Source organism: Montipora foliosa, chromosome 14 (genome assembly GCF_036669935.1).
Source record: "Montipora foliosa isolate CH-2021 chromosome 14, ASM3666993v2, whole genome shotgun sequence".
NCBI lineage: Eukaryota > Metazoa > Cnidaria > Anthozoa > Scleractinia > Acroporidae > Montipora > Montipora foliosa.
This window is the reverse complement of record NC_090882.1, coordinates 24,884,870-24,895,177: the sequence shown is the minus strand read 5'-3', so window position 1 is coordinate 24,895,177 and position 10,308 is coordinate 24,884,870. Positions and strand designations below refer to the sequence as shown.

General features: G+C 38.1%; 1 pseudogene; it reads right to left on the bottom strand.

The window, feature by feature from the left end:
* Positions 1-875: 875 nt before the first annotated feature.
* Positions 876-10,308, bottom strand: part of LOC137984557 (structure-specific endonuclease subunit SLX1 homolog) — a 10,624-nt pseudogene continuing 1,191 nt past the window's right edge.

The window sequence follows — 10,308 nt, the reverse complement described above, 5'->3', positions numbered from 1 at the left end:
AACATTTCCGACGAGCACCCCCGTCCTTCCCGGGCTCTTCATCCGATCTGTTTTTTTTTTATAGCTTAATTTTCGGTGGCTTCTGTCCACCTTCATCAGAGCTACGACGATCGTGGACAGAAGCCACCGAAAAGTTAGCTATCAAAAAATCAGATCGGATTAAGAGTACGTTTGAAAAATTTACATTGTGTAGTTTTGCCTTTTTTCTCCAGACCTATGTTGGCCAACACAGTTTTTCATCATTAAGCATAACCTTTTGGATGTTTATGTTTTGTTTTCAGGGTCCAAATTTTGAGTTTGCTACTGAGACACACCAGGAGTTGCTGTATAGCAAAGGAAAACTCCTCAACAACAGAGACAGATGGGAAGCAGAAATAGCTGGAAACCTTCAGCTGGGATACAGGGATGGCACAGTGGTGAGAGCACTCGCCTCCCACCAATGTGGCCCGGGTTTAATTCCCAGTCTCAGCATCATAATGTGGGTTGAGTTTTTTGGTTCTCTACTCTGCACCGAGAGGTTTTCTCCGGGTATACTCCGGTTTTTCCCTGTCCTCAAAAACCAACATTTGATTTGATTTGTATTAATTTGTTGATTTCAGTTTACAGTGTCCCCAATTAGTGCTCCATCACTAGAAGACTAGACACTTAAATAAAGTTCCTATCCTTTCCTTTCAGGCATATTTTCTCTACAGATAGTAAAATGTTGGAGCTGATGATTGTTTAATTAGCCGATATCAAAAATACGATAATACTCTTTGTTTGTCCTTCCAAAATTTTACATAAGCATTGTTTTTATCTTCTAAGGGAACGTATAATGGTCCCAAGAGAAACTGGAAACAATGCTCATGCAAAATTTTGGAGGGACAAACAGAGTATTATGGTACAATGTATTTCTGATAGAGGCTAATTTGGTTGTAGGCTTGCAGAAGCTGAAAAAGGGAACACCAACATCTTTTGATTTACTATATCCTATACCTCTTAAGTTAGTTATCAGCTGATTAATAATCCTTTTATTTCAAAGTTAAAATACCTCTCAAACTTGAGCCAAATCAAGTGAGCCTTGCTAAGTACGAGTTTTATTAAGTTTAAAAACACGAGGCGTAAGTCGCCATTTTATTTTGTAGTGCCAGTTCCTTTCGGACATAGTTTCTCGCTCTTGTTACCCTAGAACTGGAAGGGTGTCTGTGCTGGAAAGAAAGCTTAAATCTCCTTTTAAAGCAACTTAACTCAAATGACTGCAATTATTCTGTTAAGGAACCACAAAAAGTCTATACTTAATGCTGGTGCAGATAATACAAATTCAATACGGGTATAAACATACGATTTTCCTTGATAGTAGAAAAACGAAACTACCATTCATAAGAAGGAATTCGGGTAGGTTTCTACCTCTCTAAAATTCATGCCAAATATTGGTAAAATTATAAAAATATAAAAAAGATATAATTTCTACTATATCTATGAATATTGTAAATAATTATTGAAAAACTTATTCTCTGAGTATTGATTATGTATAACGTGACTACCAATAAATGTGCAATCTCAAGATTTACAAAAGGAAGGTAAAAAACGCCACATTCTCGTGACATCTTGTCAATGATTGCGGGAAAGAATCTCCTTGCGAGAGGAACTGGCACTACAAAGCAAAATGGCAACATTTTTATTAACCCTATAATTAATAAAACACGTACTAAGCAAGGCTCATTTGATTTGGCCCAATTTTGAGAGGTATTTTAACCTTAATGATTAAAAGTCTCAATTTCAATATCAATTTCATCTAATTGTCTTTTTTTAACGATCCGAGTTGACCCTGTAGCGATATGATGATTGGGTGACATTGAAAGAACCTGAAAAGCAAAAAGGCGGAACCGTCTCGGTAATGATTGAGGTTGATATATCGGCAAATAATTTTCTCTTATGAAGTTAAAGGTAGCATAATCACAGGCCTTATGCGTCCTATGGTGCAAAAAGGACTGATGAATCACATATTGAAGTCTTAAAGATGCAGTTCCAATCAATTTTTCGTCCAAATAAAAACTGAGGCCCGACAAAACTCAACAAAAGTGGGGAGATAAGAAAAGGACATCCGACCGCCATGAAGGCCAGGTTACACCAACTCTGGTTACAGGATATGATTGATGATTGGGTGACATTGAAAGAACCTTTTACATTGCTGACTAGCGGTAGAATGTTCAGGAATCAGTAGTTATTTATTTTGTTACTTGCTGGAATAACCAAGAGATGTCCGCGAACAAGGCATGATTGAAAATAACTCCCGAGTACGATATACGGCACGCAGCAAAAGTGTGAGAACGAGCAGTTGCCCTTTTTTACTATTATTTAATTAGTTATACACTCTTACAATGACTCACTTAGGTTAAAGATTAAGTTAAGCAGTTCGTGAAGCAGGCTTACTGTCTTTCATGGTCATACAGGTATTGATCTTGAGTAACTTCGAACTCCAAGTTCCACCGACTAGACACAATAGTTCTTGACTTTCTTGATTTACTGGATTCTTTCCACTCACTTGATTTTCTATGTACACAAACTCTCACGAAGGACTTCATAATAAACTCTGAACTCTTTATCTTCTAGCCTTTTTAGCAATCGTCTCTTTCTTCTCTTTCTTTACCACAGTTATCGCAGTCGATTATAGCTTGGTCTCAGTATCACATTCATAGCATAAGTTCAATCACGGCTGGCCACGAGGGTAAGCCCTCTGGCAAAGAGTTTTTTCTATTATTTACAAGCCTGCTTTTATACTTTTACTCTATAAGCATCTAGAACGTTATTTTTCTATTTATAGTATATTACAAGGTGTACTATTTGTGGAAACTGCTGAGTCACATCAAAGAAATTTCTGGAATACTACAGCTTCTTAGATAATTTTATTGCATGACAGATAAACTAAAAATAATTCTGATCCTCATAACAATAAGTCTTAAAATTTGTGATATTTATAGAACATTAATCACTTGGATGTTCTAGAGAATAGCGTAGTGCAACCTATATAAGAGAGTTGTGTGGGTTTTTGTTTTATTGCCTTTGTTAAGTGAGTGAGATAGCCATCCTGTAGAGATTGTAATGCGGGCTATTTCATGACGTGAATTAAACAAGTAAGCTGAGTTAGCATTTATTGTCTTCTTTGCTGAATACCATTGATCGGCTGTCCTGCTGACGGATCAACGAGTATCTACTTGAACATAACACGAACGTTACTGATTCGTTCCAACTTTTGTACCTACCTTGTGACAATTTCTGATAGACAAATAAAAACCCAACTTCTACATCTATCTACATATTCCAGCTACATGGTCCTACATATTCCAGCACTCGGCAAAGTCCCTTTTTGACTTATGACTGTTTCTGCTAAGGTGGCCTAATACACCACAAGCCTTTTTAGAGACATCACCGCCAAGCCGGCCACGTCTGCTGGAGGGACCAGGACCGCCACAACACCGGGGACTTCATCCCCTACTCTTCTCGAATAGTGTGTGGGTTCTTAGACGTCCCACAGGGAACTTATGAACATGGAAGATATTTGTGAGACGGGGCATACGGTTTATAGTCCTTATCCGAGAAGACTTGAAATTCTAACCATTCGCAGACGAAATTACAAAGGCAGCACTTTCTCCTCAGTTATTTTAAGATCGTGAGTGTTGTTGGTATTAATGAAGTTTTAATTGTGTTTGCTTTTATTTCTGACTGAAATGAAAGTGACTTTGAAAGGCAGTATGCCACAATAGCGTGTTTAGTTCATAACATGTAATGTGAAGACTGACGAATAATGTTGCAAGTTGTTCTTAGAAAGTGTTTTGCATTGAATCTAGTGGCTGTCTTGCCCTGTTACAAACGGAATGGGTACAAATAGCAATTCAATTAATTGATGCAAGAGTGTTCACTGAGGCTACAAAATGTACATTAAACAATTTATGGTAAAGAAGACTATGCAGTGCTTCTGTCCAGTGAAGTGAAGTTTTTGTTCCAATACTAGGGTTGATCCCTGATGGAATAATTGGGTACAAAAACTTCACAGTAGTGTTAGGCCTCATTCGAGCTTGCAATCGTTACTCCAAATGCTACTGAAGGACAACAATTAGCGATTACCTAAAATTAGGCTTGGGCCGAGCCGAATTTGTCCTTGTGAAGTTAGGGTTAGGGTTACAAAAACTTCACAGTAGTGTTAGGCCTCATTCGAGCTTGCAATCACTACTACTACATGTAAATGCTCTTTTTCATTTTATTGTAGAATCATTATTCAAGGCGATAAGACCCATCCTCTAATTTTTATTGTGGGCACAAATAATTTTATAGAATATTTACAAAGATACCAAATTCTAATATTTACTTATTACAAATTTTATTTTGAGCGAATGTGAGAATGATATATACACATGAGAAACAAAGAGAGACAAAGCTCTTCACCTTGAGGGGCTATCGTCAACTGATGAGATCCACATGATAGGATCGAAACCGCGGTCTTGCCTGACCAAATAATGTCAGAGAACTTCCATCTAGAGTCGGGTTATCTTAATGCCTCGACAAAGAAGCGACCTAAAGACATCGACATCAAATATCAAAAGAGCATCGACCAGAACGAATTAACTCCAGAGGTTCAAGGAGGACAGCTACTGACCATGGCCACAAACCAAAACTCCCTGAAGAAGTCAGAAGAACGAGTGAAAGAATTAAAAAAAAAACGCCTCCAAAGAGCATCACAATCTGCTAAGAAACGCAGAAAAAAAGGCATACAAAGCCTATAAGAAGCCAGCTACCTCACTTATACAGGGCACAATGTAACAGGCGTTCAAAAACACAATGAACCCGGGCCCGGGTCAAACATTTAAAACCAGAAGATCACTCGCTTCTACCGCCGATGAATATATCGGTCGAGCCTAGAATTAAATTGGCGCAAAAGCGAGACGCCATAAGGTCACATTCCCATTACTGCTGAGAAAATCAACACCAAGAAACTAAAAACATTACTTTCGAGACCAACTATTTTCTTGGAAGAAAACGTATCACACAGCGGTATAGAGATTCAAATATAAAGCCTAATAGGACAAAAACCATTGCTAAATGAATACTAAACGAACCGCCTAAAAGAGGCGTCCATTCAAATATGTAATGATCAAGAAAGAAAAATTATGACAAAGGCAAAAGAAACCAGACCACGTACAAGGAAGTCGTGTAGGGCTGTCAACCCTTTTTAACACTTTCAAAGTTTGCCCTTTGATTGACAGTTACGTATTGAAATTCTCAAGTTCGAAACGAACTTATGAAATTTACAACGAACTTCGCAAATCGCCTGTCAAAAGTTTTGTGATATGCACTGTAAATAAAAGTCACAATTGGACCTTCCTTCTGCACGAATTTTTTTTCTTTACCTTCTTCTTTGAGTGAATTTTTTTTCTTGGCATTTTCCCTTGCATGAATTTTTTTTTGGTTTTTTCCCCATCCCCCCGATCACTTTTCTAATGGTCCGTCCCTTAGATGGCCTTCCTGCTGCTACAGTGACTTTACATCATCCCATTAAGAGATGTTAACTGGAGTTCCATGTGATACCATAGTATTGCAGTTAAGTGAACCATAACTATGACGGGCACAATTGTTTGAGACAGGGTTAATGCTAACCTGGTTAGGGTGCTTGAACAACATAGTCATGGTCACTAACTTAAAGTGTTGCTACATGTACATCCATTTAAAGTGCTACTATGATCAAAAAATCACTTCCTTTTTTTCTTCATGTTTTGAAAGTGTGTTTGCTTAACACGTGACAGCCAAAATCTTGGGCTTTGATTTTTATCCAACGGCTGTTTACTTTGTGCAAACGTCTTGGATTTCCCTGTCCTGGGGCTGGTGTCTCCAAGAATCTGGGAGATCTTTAAAATGTGCGTTTGGGGAGGGATGGCAGTATATATAGGCCTTGTCATCATTGCGAGGAAGGGAATCACAACGCATTTGATCTTGGGGCCAGACAACCATCAACAAAATGTTTCATGGCAAAGTAGTGATATACTACACATGGAACTCGACGTGAAAGGCAAAAAGTTGTTGTCAAAATTAATCGATCCGACGCAAAATAAAATATACTCGCATCATTCCAATTTTTGTTTACCAAAGTGAAAAGGTCCAGATTCAAAGTTTAATACTTGAACAATCTCAAGTGAGCAGTCAAATTGAGTGATAATGAAGGATACTAATAGTTTGTGACACATTAAAAGAAAAGAAAGTTTTATCGTGAAAGAAAACAAGCAAAACGTTTATCTGTGGGAAAAAAACATGCTGTGCGATCGATCAGTGGGTGTACATGTCATGTGTTTTTGTCATGTATCGACCTCAAACTAACTTTGCAGGTATTTTATTGTGTTCTTGATTTTCATTTTTCTTTCAAATGTTAAACAAAGCGATTCCTCAGTCGCAACCTTGTACAGCAAGTAGACAGTTTTGACTTATTTAGATCTCACACAGCTTCATGTTTTATTGTCACTGTTATATTTTTTGCAACTGCACACCAGGCTTTAGCGTTTAATTTATAACACAAATTGTGTGATGTATATTTTTAGCCTCGGTAAAATAAAAGAGACATTAATTTTTATCAAGGAAATGTAGTGTGTGGTGTATTTTTTATGATAGTGTATGTTCTGTAGAAGCAGCTTTAGCTAGTAACGAAATCTTTTTTTGCGAACTTCAATCGCCACTCGACATCGAAGGTTGCATGGGTCACAAAAGCTCTTGTATTTAGCTTGACCACTTTAGTGAGAATCTCCCGTGGGAATATAACGTCAGCTGTTTTGATCTTTTTGAAACTTACACTGTAAAGAAGATTATTTATTGAAAAAATGCCTTGTGAACGATTGTGCTTTTGCACAGTTGCCGGTCAAAATACAACGAAGACTCTACCCCAGTGGGAAAATGTTTGTCGAGGAGAGCCACATGACCAGCCCCAACCAGGGTCTCTCTCCTCATCAGCCAAGAGACCCTGGGAACAAGGTTGCGTCCAACATTATTCACATTCGAAACTGACAAAATGGACCTCAGAGGGATGGATCTTGGGAAAAGTGATACCATTTACTCACCAGCTTAAGATTTCAGCGTGTAAATGCAAAACGTGAGTTTAAAACTCTAAGAGCCCGAAAAACCTGTGCTGCATATTAATTCAGCAGTGTACACACACATTGCATTCTTAAACTAGTGAATCTAACATCATTTTCTTGTAGCTCCAGCTCTCTCAAGATTTTAAAGTTAGTAATGACCGGCCATTAAAAAGGAAAATTCTAGTTAAACTAAACAGGTGTCTTCGAAATCAAGGCTTAAAACTTAGGTCACTTAGTGTTTAATTAACATAGTTTTGAAATCCAAAGGAAAAAAAGAAAACTATTATTACTGATTTTTTGGTCACAGTAGCACTTTAATAACTGATTAGAATACCAGCGATGTTTAAGACAACATACCTTAATCTTTTTAAAACATTCCACACATTTGTAGTCAGTAACATCTTTTGCCTCCTCCATGTCCCCTTTACTCCCTTTCTTGGCTTTTCTCTTATTCAGAGGCCCATAAGCTATTGGCATATGTTTTGGAGGTTGCCGATCAGCATCAAACTCCATTTTGTACTCTTGTTTTAGCCATCTTATTGTGAGGGGAGGACGAGTCCACGGCCCAACATTAAGCATTTCAGCCAGGACCCTAAAGCAAAATTTCAAAGCGATCTCTTTGGTCTTTTTACTGGCGACATGCCGGAGACGTCTGGATTTCCCTGGATTCTGCCATGCCCATTCAAACTAAATCACAAAATCAAAACAATATGTTGACTGATTACTGCTGGGGGCAAGTAGATTGTACCCTCTGTATTCATTTTGCATGCATTAAGCTGTAGTTGACTCTGGAGCTTGATTTCTCTGTTATCAGACAAGGTCGTAGATTATGATTATAATAATTAAATTATTAGATTACGCTTTAACAGCAAATCTTTGTTTTCAAAAAAACAGAACTTTACTCTCAGAAACATGCTTTGACACAGTACAACTCAACAAGCAAACCTACAACTACAATGCACACTCAATAAGGGCATGAATAAAATTACTATCCTGGATGGATTAATCACTTGGCTGGGAACTATAATTGTGAATCTTTGTTTTGCACAACACAATTAAGAGTTCACTAATATGTAGCTAATACACTTCCTTGCACTAGGAGGATGCTACAATCCTGGACAAAAGTGTTGGGAAGGTAGTGTCACTTTTGAGATAGCCCCCCTCCCCCCTTATCAATGTTGGATTTTGCACTAAACAAAATGGTGACTTTTCTTCCAACATTGAATATGGGGGAGAGGGGCCACAAGAGCATGCTCTTTCCCAAATAGTTCAGCCAATAGTTAGAATAATCGAATGAGGTGTGAAGTGAAGTGACGTGCGCAACCTTCCCGACAACTTTTGATCAGGATTGTGGCTACAGTGTAGCAGCATGTAAAACTACATCTTTCTAGAAAATATGGTTTTCTCAAATGTGTTGATAAAGGTCAAATTACCACCGTGAACGATTTGAAAAGCTGACGTTTCATTCATTAGCCCTTTGTCACGCTGACAAAGGCCTAATGCTCGAAACGTCAGGTTTCCAAATGTCAAAACATTGGATCCTTGAACTGTAAAGTTGCTAACTTGCTTTCAATTCTAAACAGGAGTACTGTAGCTACAAACTATGACTGATTGTACACCTGGTTGCCTTGTGAACTGTAACTTGCCTTAATGGTCTAACATTTACTCCAGAACTTGAGTAAGAGAAATATTGATGCTATCAAGTACAAAGCAGTAAATTATTACTTTGAAAGTGCAACCCTTCGTAGTTAGGCCTGCATGAACACACCCTGGTGAAAGACTTCTACAACTGTTAAAATCCTTGATTAAACTGAGTGTCATCCATATATTTAGAGTTCATTCTGACTTAAACACCAGATGATCTTCGTCGCTTGACCTGGTAAAAGACCTACTGAAGATCCTCGAAGAAGCCCGTTTAAAGATTTTGGAAAGATCTTGCGATTATGCCGGACAAAAAGGCAAGTACAACGATCCTCAAAAGATCAGCAAAGTATTCGTTCAAGATCATTCGGATCGTTGAAGTTGAAGTGGAGTTTAGCGTTCTTGTTAAGAACTTCACAAAGATCTTCAAGTTTGATGCTGCAAAAAGTGGATTCTAACTGAAATATAACCTAAAAGATTTCAACTGTGACTATCAAGAAGTATCTTCATGCGGCTACAAGCTGTTTATGACAACTCCCAATCTGAGAAAGAGAATAGACTAACAAGTTACCATGGGCCTCTTCCACTTGTCCTGAAAGCACCGCCTTTCTGCACCCCGCCATTATGCTGTTTAATGCGACGATTCGGATCAACGGTAAATCCAATGTAAGTGCGTCCTTTATATCGAGGTTTTAGGCAGTAAAGGAGGTAAACGCCGAAGAAATCATTGCCTGTATCGTTGACAGCGTCATCCATCTAGGACCAGTTCTCCCACAGGTCGCCCAGCTCGCACTTCATCAGATTGATCAAAGCAGCTCAAATTCCTTCAAATAGATAAAAGGACAAAATATAAAACAAAATGAAGTTTATTTTATTTATTTTCTTTGCTTTAAGCTAAGATTAGCCGATTTCCTCAGTAGTTTTATGTTTCCTATACAAATCCTTATAAAATCGGAGGGATTGTAAGTTCTGAGTCTGGGTTTGCTGTGGTGCATCACGCAATCATTTTGTGACAAGCGTGATCTTCATAACGACGCTCGGGAAGATTCGTATCGAAAGAAATGTAGGTATTTGAATGAAGTGCGGGCTATAGACGAAAGAGAATTGCTTAAATTGTCCAGAAAAGTGCGAGTATCATTTCTCTCCTTCGAAGATTCATATCCTTGGAGCTAAGCTGAAATCATGCTACTGCTCAAAGCGACCAAAACTTACACAGGCCTCCTTTATTATTATTATTATTATTATTATTATTATTATTATTATTATTATTATTATTATTATTATTACGTATTTGGAGTGGGAGGGGGAATAGGGTTTTTTTTTCATTTTCTGCACTCAGAATTTCTTGTTACCGGTCCGGTTTCCCTTACCTTAGGCCTAAGGCTAGCTTTTATGAATGTTTACGATAGTTTTTACTCTCTGTATTGTACTGTGATTCCGGATTCCGGATTCCTGGTTTTAGGGTTGCCTGATTAAACAGCTCGCGATTGTTGTTGTCAGAGCTTGCAACCAAACAACGTGATTTAGGCCTGGCCAAACGCTCGCAACATTTCAACGCAACGTAATGTGAAGT